This window comes from Hordeum vulgare, chromosome 5H (genome assembly GCF_904849725.1).
Source record: "Hordeum vulgare subsp. vulgare chromosome 5H, MorexV3_pseudomolecules_assembly, whole genome shotgun sequence".
Lineage (NCBI taxonomy): Eukaryota > Viridiplantae > Streptophyta > Magnoliopsida > Poales > Poaceae > Hordeum > Hordeum vulgare.
Genome location: NC_058522.1, coordinates 442,802,988 through 442,812,384, shown reverse-complemented (window position 1 = coordinate 442,812,384; position 9,397 = coordinate 442,802,988). Strand labels below are relative to the sequence as shown.

Below are 9,397 nucleotides of genomic sequence, written 5' to 3'. Positions count from 1 at the left end.
ATTGCCTCTGGGGCATATTTCCAACAGCTGGCTATATTATGAACCATGCTCTTATCTCGCTACAGTCCGGCCCGAGAGCTAGCTCTGTCTCACCAACCCACGTCAATCCTCTAGCAACCCTAGCCGAGCTGCCGCCTACGCGTCGGCGCGCCACGACGGCGCCGCCCTCGCATCCTAGCCTTGTCTCCGTCCGTCGCCTCTTGCAATTGCCGCGCAGCTATCCCCTACATATGATTCGGATAAGTGTCATAGACATTTTGCAATACTCACAATTCCTACAACTGTCCAACAACAGGGTAAATGAACATTTTGCTTCTGATTCTCAGGAATCCACAACAACAACTGATTCTCAGAATTTGTAGCCCAAACAATAGTGTTGTTAATCATTTTGACCTGAGTGCAAATTGTTCATTGAGCCGATCACATGCAGCTACATATTTCTGGGATAACTGTCCATAATAGTGCAAGTGATTGCCAATACGGAGTACTGTACTTGTTAAGTGTAATTGTTATGTTGAAATTTGTTGGTTTGCTGGACTTAAATTGCATGCAGTGTAGATCTGGAGTATTATTATTATCCCAACTGCTGCGCGACGCGCGCGCGCGATCCGGGCGTCTCGAGCGGCCGGCCGTGGACAGATAAGCCCGACCACGCCAAGGATATTTTGGGACGACGCCGTCCACTCATCAGGTCCTCCCGTCCATTCGCCTCTGCCCACAGTCGAGCGGGGAGCGAGAGGGTCGTGCGCCGACGAGAGGAAGGGCGGGGCGGGCGGGGGGGGGGGGGGGGGGGGGGGGGGGGATGAATGGAGGAGGGGGAGGTCCGCCGGGGGGATGTGAACGACGACGGCCCGGAGAACCACTACATCGATTGGGAGAAGGTAAGACCGCGCCCTAGGTGTATTTTTCGTCTCGCGAACAGGGAGGAGGGAGGGACATGGTGTGATGTCGCCGGAATCGCAGGAAGGGCGAGGCCGGGGTGGCCGGACTAGCGGGGTGGGTAGGGAAATCTACAGGCAGGGGGGATTCGCCGAGATTGAGTCCTAGCTTTTACAGGAGTTTTTGGTTAACTATAGTAGCAAGAACAGTATAATATGTTTTTTCTGTTGCTTTCTGCTAGGGGGTTCATGACAGCTTTGTTAGGGGTTGTATGTAGGCAAGTAGATCACAACTTAGTCATTTCGTTAGTTATGGTGATATGTTTGACATGTTTTTATTTTGTGATGCTACTGTACATACACTATCCATCTACATTTGGTTCTAAGACCCCAGAAATTTTTAGGCAAAACACAAGAGGGCATAAGAAGAGTTTAGGGGGGAGGGGAGGCAGAAATTAGTGAGGAACACAAACAAGGGCGCTGCTATCTACCGGTCGCCTACTTTTTTCTGAAAATAAGAAGGGGTTAGAGGGGGGCTACACAATTTTTCAGCTACCTTCATACTCCCTCCGTCCCAAAATAAGTGTCTTAAGCTTAGTACAACTTTGTACTAGAGCTAGTGCAAAGTTGAGAGACAGTTATTTTGGGACAGAGGGAGTACTTGTTATCTTTTGTTCGTCTCCCAACCTACAAGAAGCATGTGTTTCCCTTTTACCCAATTTTTTTGAGATATAGTCCTATATTTTTATTAAACGCTAAGTTGATAGTATGATGCATCTGTTCTATTTATTTCTTTTTCGAGACGTTGGCAGGAGCGCCGACGTATCTATTAGAGGAGAAGAAATACACAAGTTAAGGCCGAAGCCTGGTTACAACCGGATGCAATGGCCTTAGCCTCCATCATCCTGTCCCACTCTGGCAAAAGCCAACTCTCTCGTTCAGATGGACTCCTCAATTCTGAAGAAGGTGTCCTGGACACCAGCATAAGAATTTTCAAAAACTCTCCCATTCCTATCTTTCCAAATCTGCCAAAAAGTGTAAGCTACAATCTCATCGAACTTGCGTCGATTGGTCTTAGGGATTTCGCAGGCTCGCTCTAGCCACCAGGAGTACACTGTGCCCTCCCTCGAGGCCATCTTCAGGTGATAATGTCTCCAAACCAGACCAAGACGTGATCCTCCTCCACACTTGGCGGGCAAAAAAACAATTCAGAAGAAGATCCTCTGCTGACTCCTCATGCGAATCACACATTGAACAAATCTCGCTTCCTTGCCATCCTCTCCAAATCAGTTTGTCCACGGTCAGAATCCTTCCAAGTGACAGGAGCCAGCATAATTTTTTTACTTTGTTTTCAGCCAAAGCCTTTCCAAAAAGTTTGAGGACAAGTGCCCGAGTAAGAGCACCAGAACATTGCCTAAGCAATCCGATAACTCAAATATACCAAGTCGCCGAATCCGAAATCTCACACACAAACGAGCCGCCTAAGCAAAAACATGGAGTTCCCCCACCCGACAGGAAACAAACCGGGAGGTGAACTAAGTTGCCTTCTTTTTCTCCCTGTAGTCGCCCGCCCATATGCCCATAGTCGCCAAGCATCCCTCTCTACTAAGAGCCTCACACATTGAAGTCGCAAACATTTCAAAATTAATAGCATAGGGTCGCCTACCACCCAATCACATAGTCGCCGCATCATGAGGGGTGGGGCGTGGCGGGGTTCTTGATAACCCGAATATACTAAGTCGCCCAATCCAAAATGTCACACACAAACGAGCTGCCTAAGCAAAAACATGGAGTTGCCCCACCCGACTGGAAACAAACAGGGAGGTGAACTAAGTCGCCTTCTTTTTCTCCCCGTAGTCGCCCGCCCATATGCCCGTAGTCGCCAAGCATCCCTCTCTACTAAGAGCCTCACACACTGAAGTCGCACGCATTTCGAAATTGATAGCACAAGGTCGCCTACCACCCAATCACATAGTCGTCGCACCATGAGGGGTGGGGCGCAGTGGGGTTCTCAATAACCCGAATATACTAAGTCGCCCAATCCAAAATCTCACACACAAACGAGCTGCCTAAGCAAAAACATGGAGTTGCCCCACCCGACCGAAAACAAACCGGGAGGTGAACTAAGTCACCTTCTTTTTCTCTCCGTAGTCGCCCGCCCATATGCCCATAGTCGCCAAGCATCCCTCTCTACCAAGAGCCTCACACACTGAAGTCGCACACATTTCGAAATTAATAGCACAGGGTCGCCTACCACCCGATCACATAGTCGTCGCACCATAAGGTGTGGGGCGCGGTGGGGTTCTTGATAACCCGAATATACTAAGTCGTCCAATCCAAAATCTCACACACAAACGAGTTGCCTAAGCAAAAAAACATGGAGTTGCCCTACCGGACCGAAAACAAACTGGGAGGTGAACTAAGTCGCCTTCTTTTTCTCCCCGTAGTCGCCCGCCCATATGCCTATAGTCGCCAAGCATCTCTCTCTACTAAGAGCATAGGGTCGCACACATTTCGAAATTAATAGCACAGGGTCGCCTACCACCCATTCACATATTCGCCGTGCCATGAGGGGTGGGGCGCGGCGGTGTTCTCGATAACCTGAATACTATAATAAGTCGCCACACCATGAGGGGTGGGGGTGGTTGTGTTCTTGCCAAGCCCAATATACTAAATTGCCCAATTCAAAATCCCACACACAAACGGGTCGCCTAAGAAAAACAAATGAGTTGCCTCACTTGTTCAAAACCAACAGTTGGGAGCCAACCGGGACTAAGTCGCCGTCCCCTTCTCCCTATAGTCGCCCGCCCATAGTCGCTAAGCATCTGCCTACTCAGTAAGACACCACAAAACTGAGCAACTATACATTCTTTTGATTTCTTTAAGTTTTCAGGTGCCCTTTTTTGTAGCCGCTCTTATTTTTCCCTTTTTTGGATTTTTATGAATGAAACAAATCCCCTACAAAGCAAGAAACCACTGATTTGGAAGTCTTATTTTCCTGAAGCTACCAGCAACTATATCATCTCTGGTCATTCTTCAGCGTTTCTAGCAACTAGCTTCGTTCAATTTCGTTCACCAACACAATTGCCTACAAGGTCCTGAGTATCTAGTTCTTTTTCATTTGTGTATTTTTACCTAGGTTTCATATCAGGACTCTTATCAGGTTTTTATTTCAAGGTGCTGCACAGTTGCCTACAATTTTTTTCAACACTGTCCAGCCGTGGGAAAGCCCCGCATAACGCGCTCTCGCTGTGTAGCAGTGTCCTATTATTATTATATTGGCGGCGTATACTAAGAATAGATTTGGTCCCCAGGTTTGGGAGGTTTTGGTGCCAAGGGTAATTCACCGGTTCATCACCAAGGTAATATATGCTTCGTCCTTCCCATTGTTTGACTATGCTCTTTTTTTTGGTAGATACTTATATCATCTTAGAAATAATAATGTTATACTTTGTATGTGTAGAAAACCTATCATAGTTGCATATCCCGTTGACTTTATTTTTTTCCTTTAAAGACCGAGAAGGATGGCATTTGAACGCCTCACCAGTAGATCGCCCATACTTGGGAGAACCATACCAGTATTGGCACTACTTGGAAGATGCATATATTGGACCTTAGTGTCATTTTTCTTCATGCTTTGTGAAGGAGAACTTCATGCAAGTCATATGCTCTTTTTGCCGTAATGGTGTATACATGCTTGTAGTTGCAAGAGATGTCTCAGTTGAGCCTCCACTCAAATTTGCCGTGGTAGTTTTCCTGAAAAATAGGTAATGGTAGTGCAGTTCCCCCATATAGCTATACACACTACGATATGTACACATCATGGGGCCATATTTTGGCTGGGCCCTGGGCCGTCTCACTTCTTTCCATGGCCTAGAGCTGGCCCTTCCTAACTGGTTCGCCAGTGCTTATGGGTTGAACTTTACAATCATTTGCACTACCTGTAAAGGTACACTGAGCCTCAAGTTTCCTTGTTCTTCCTTCAGACATTTTGGTGTCTGGTTGGGAGAACCATAGTAGTATTAGCACTACTTTCCAGGTGCATATATTGAACCCCGTCATGCCATGTGAAGGAGAATTCATGCAAGTCATATGCTGTTTTCAATACGGTGGTGATACAAATGCTTCTAGTTGCAAGAGATGTCTCAGTTGAGCCTCCACTCAAATTTACAGAGGTAGGTTTCTCGAAAAAAAGGTAGTGCTAGTGCAGTCCCCCCATATAGCCATATGCACTATGAAATGTACACGTATCATATCACTGGGCTCTGTTTTGGCTGGGCCTTGACATGGATTATGAGTCCAAGGATTAGTCAAGACTAGTCTATAGATTAGTCTATGAGTCTCAACTCGAGGGCCGACTACACTTCAGTGTCGACTAGTCTAGTGTCAATCAGTCATGCTTAGTCTATGAGTCTCAACCTCGGAACGACTCATCGGCTCGTAAATCCGCCCTAGGCCGTCTTACCTTTTGCCATGACCTAGAGTAGGGCCTTCCTAACTGGGTTGTCCAGTGTTGATGGGTGGACTACTGGACTTTACCGTCATTTGCAACTTACACTCGCTGCAAGGTACGCTGGAACTCAAGTTTCATTGTTCTTACTTCAGATGTTTTGGTGTTTGCTTGGGAGAACCATAGTAGTATTAGCACTACTTTCAAGGTGCATGTATTGAACCTATTCATGCCCATGTGAAAGAGAACTTCATGCAAGTCACATACTCTTTTTGACGCGGTGGTGATACAAATGCTTCTAGTGGCAAGGGATGTCTTGGTCGAGCCTCCACTAAAATTTACGAAGCGTAAACAAGGGGTTTTATAATGCTTCTTGCACTCTTCAGGTTTTCGTAATTTTTAATGTAACAACTGTTGTAAGAGGGTGTAAAATACTAAAATTGGAACTATTTCAATGAGTCAATGAGTGAACCCATTGCCAAAAATTCCTGGCTCCACCCCTGATGATATCATGGGGCCCTATTTTGGCTGGCCCTGGGCCGTCTCATCTTTTGCCATGGCCTAGAGCCGACCCTACCATCATGTGCACTACCAGCAAGGTACGGTACCTCAACTTCTTTCCTAAATTGCAGGCACTCATGCTCATGGTCACAACAGGGAGGGCCCTCTCACAATTAGTCAATGAGTGAACCCATTGGAAAAAATTCCTGGCTCCGCCCCTGGTATCATGGGGCCCTATTTTGGCTGGGCCCTGGGCCCTGGGCCGTCTCATCTTTTGCCATGGCCTAGAGCCAACCCTACCATCATGTGCACTACCAGCAAGGTACGTTAGACCAGTGGCGGAGCTAGCTGAGAATTTTAGCTGAGAAAATATGCACCTTTGGGGAGGCCAAATAACAACAATCTTCTTAATTTAAGGCTCTAATTTTTTTTTCCTTCAGTAAACATGCAGCAGCTGGGGGGCAGCGGCCCCCTCAGCATTGCACATAGCTCCGCCACTGCATGCTGCCCCCCTCAGCATTGCACATAGCTCCGCCACTGCATGCTGCCCCCCTCAGCATTGCACATAGCTCCGCCACTGCGTTAGACCTCAAAAGTTCTTTCCTAAATTGCAGGCACTCATGCTCATGGTCACAACAGGGCAGGGGCGGACCCACGTTGATGTGAGTGGGGGCCATGGCCCCCACTCAAGTTTTGAAAACCCTGTAGAATTTGATTGTATATTTAGAAAATATATACTAAAACTCTCTAAATTTATACAAAATGTGTTAAAATTTACCCCCACTCAAGTATTTTGCCCCCACTCAATAAAGTTTCTAGGTCCGCCCCTGCAACAGGGAGGACCCTCTCACAATGAGTCCATGAGTGCACCCATTGGAAAAAATTCCTGGCTCTGCCCCTGATGATATCATGGGGCCCTATTTTGGCTGGCCCCCTGGGCTGTCTCATCTTTTGCCATGGCCTAGAGCCGACCCTACCATCATGTGCACTACCAGCAAGGTACGTTAGACCTCAAGTTCTTTCCTAAATTGCAGGCACTCATGCTCATGGTCACAACAGGGAGGACCCTACCATAATTGGAGCTATTCAGGCTTGTCAAGGTCCAGTGGTGATAGTGCTACAGATGCATCTGCATGCATGATATGTCTCCCTCATGCCTCCACTCAATATTGTGGCTAGGTCCAACTTGTGAAGGACCTAGCCAGCCATAAAGTTTGCCCTGGAAACCATGGGTATCAATCAAGATTGTAGCCAGTGGTGGAGCTTGAACGCAATTTGCAGAGGGGGCAGCTTCAAGAGGACGAGAATCTCCAAGAGGAATGAAACTCACAAGAGAGGGCTGAGGGGCCAGGCCATGGCTCCCTGGTCTTCACTAAGCTCCGCCACTGCTGAAAAGGTTTCCCAATGTAATAATATCTGGCTCGGGAAAATATCAGGTGATATGTGAGCACCTAAGTTTAGGTGCTCCAGGAGCTCCTCTACCGTTGGATCTAAAATCCAACAAGAGTTGTAACTATATTCCATTAGAGGAGTATCTTAATTCATTCATGTTTCCACCTCTGGGTATTAATGCTATCTTACTCACTTTGGCAAAAGAATAAAGAAAGTTAGAAACCTTGTTGTAATGAAAAAAAGAATATCTCTCTACTTAAAAAACACTTTTGATTTTCCCCCTCCTTGTTTTCTTTCATCGATTTTCCTTGAAAACTGTTTTAACTGTTCCATTTTTATTGACATGCAAGTAAGTGACTACAAATAAAATCTTAAAAAAATATTTAGGTAGGTGAATCACGAGCAGGATTTGATAAACATTTATTTGCAGTCACATTAATATGTGCAAGTAAGTAATGAGCTAATGTAATATAGAATATTTATACCCCGTTGTAATGTACCGGTCAATTAACTACTCCCTCCTTTCCGGTTTATATGGTTCATCTCAAAAAATTTAGATTTTCATTATATTAGAGGGTTTTTCATTATATTAGAGGGTGCTTGGATCCAAAAGACTTATTTTAGTCTGATTAAAAATAGTCTTTTTAAGAGGCTAAAGTTTCAAGCACCCCTGACTAAAGAGGGACTAAAACTAGTCTTGAGACTAAAAAAAATTAGTCAGGGGTACCCTACTAAAATATGGATTAGTACTCTCTCTCTTTATTTAACTCCCCTCCTTTAACACATGCGAGTTCTGGATTGAAGGGTTTGAAGGATAATAAATGCTCATTAACTTGATTTTAGTCTCTTTAGTATTTGGATCCAAGCATGGGTGACACTAGCAAGTTTTAGTCCCACTACTTTTAGTTATGGGACTAAAACGTATCCAAGCACCCTCTTAGGCTCATTTTGAGTCTAAGTGAGTTAAAGTGCTTTCAGTCTCACGTCATATTTAATTCATAGAGTTTAGATAAAGGAGATGAGTGGCTATGCATGCATCGTTTTCTACATTCATCATGCAAGTCCAATGAAAGGAAGGATGCTATGCTACATTTATTGTCTTGGAAATTGAATATGTGAGAAATATTTCATTGACTAGTTTAAACTAGTGCCATCCACTCACAATTCACCTTGATTGATGAGATTTTAGATTTAAGCCCTATAAACAGGAAAGGAGGGAGTAGTTATGAAAAAAAGGTAACAATACTTTTACTACATGCATATACCAAGTCACATAATTTTTAATCCAACTAAAAATAAAATATTTCAAGGAAGAAGAAAAGGATGATTCTTCTTGAACACCCCCTCGTCGTCTTTCTATGACTTGGGGGCAAACCCTAGCCGCCGCCTATTCTTCGTGCCACCACCCACCTTGACCGTGCCACTAGGCCCTAGTCGACGAAGTTCGAGCTGGTGCCGGGGAAGGTGGTGGCGAGGCCTTCGTTCGGTTCATTGGTGGCATGCCTATCGCATGGCTGCTTTCTCGCTCCCATGAGGCCTTCGACTCCCTCATCTCCATCCACCACTTGTCGACTGCCACTTGCCTCTCTGTTGGGCGTTGGCCATGGTGGGGGTGACTTCTTGTGGCACATCGGATGGTGGCCTTGACCCCAGTTTCAACGGCCACACTCAAGATCCACCCCAACTGCCCCTTGTGTGTGTGGTGTTAGTGGGATTTACCAGATGTGGCCTATGGCGGGCCTTATAGCATGGTCTATCGAAGGCATAGTTTGAAAAATCGAACCAGAAAGGTTGTCGGTTCTGATTTTTGTCGGTTAGACTGCCGGTTCATCGGTTCGATTGTCGTTTTTTAAGCAAAAAATAATACTCCAGTATTAAGTAATATATGTATTAATATAGTGTAAAACAATGATTAAATAGAATTATTTCTTGTAATGGACAACAAAGTAGCATAGCTGAATTGGTTATAGTGTTATGGGTATTCGTGAAAGAGATAAAGAAAAGTGGATCTATACAACGTTAATATGGTCAATGGGCTAAATTCACTGGGGAAATATCAGGTGCTCCCTATGCTCCAATTCCAAGATATCAAATTTAAATGTTTCAAAAATTATGAAACAAAATATGAATGTTCACAAAGAATGTGAATATACCTGTAAAATTTCAGATCCAAACT

The 9,397-nt window shown here is 45.2% G+C and overlaps 1 long non-coding RNA gene across 2 annotated transcripts; it reads left to right on the top strand.

The window, feature by feature from the left end:
- The first annotated feature begins 793 nt into the window (after positions 1-793).
- On the top strand, positions 794-7,062 carry LOC123398050. 2 transcript variants are annotated; one of them, XR_006610060.1, is made up of 4 exons: positions 794-881; positions 4,193-4,240; positions 5,961-6,828; positions 6,864-7,062. It is a non-coding gene; the product is annotated as an uncharacterized LOC123398050 (long non-coding RNA). The 2 variants fall into 2 exon arrangements; XR_006610059.1 differs by lacking the exon at positions 5,961-6,828.
- Positions 7,063-9,397: the final 2,335 nt, after the last annotated feature.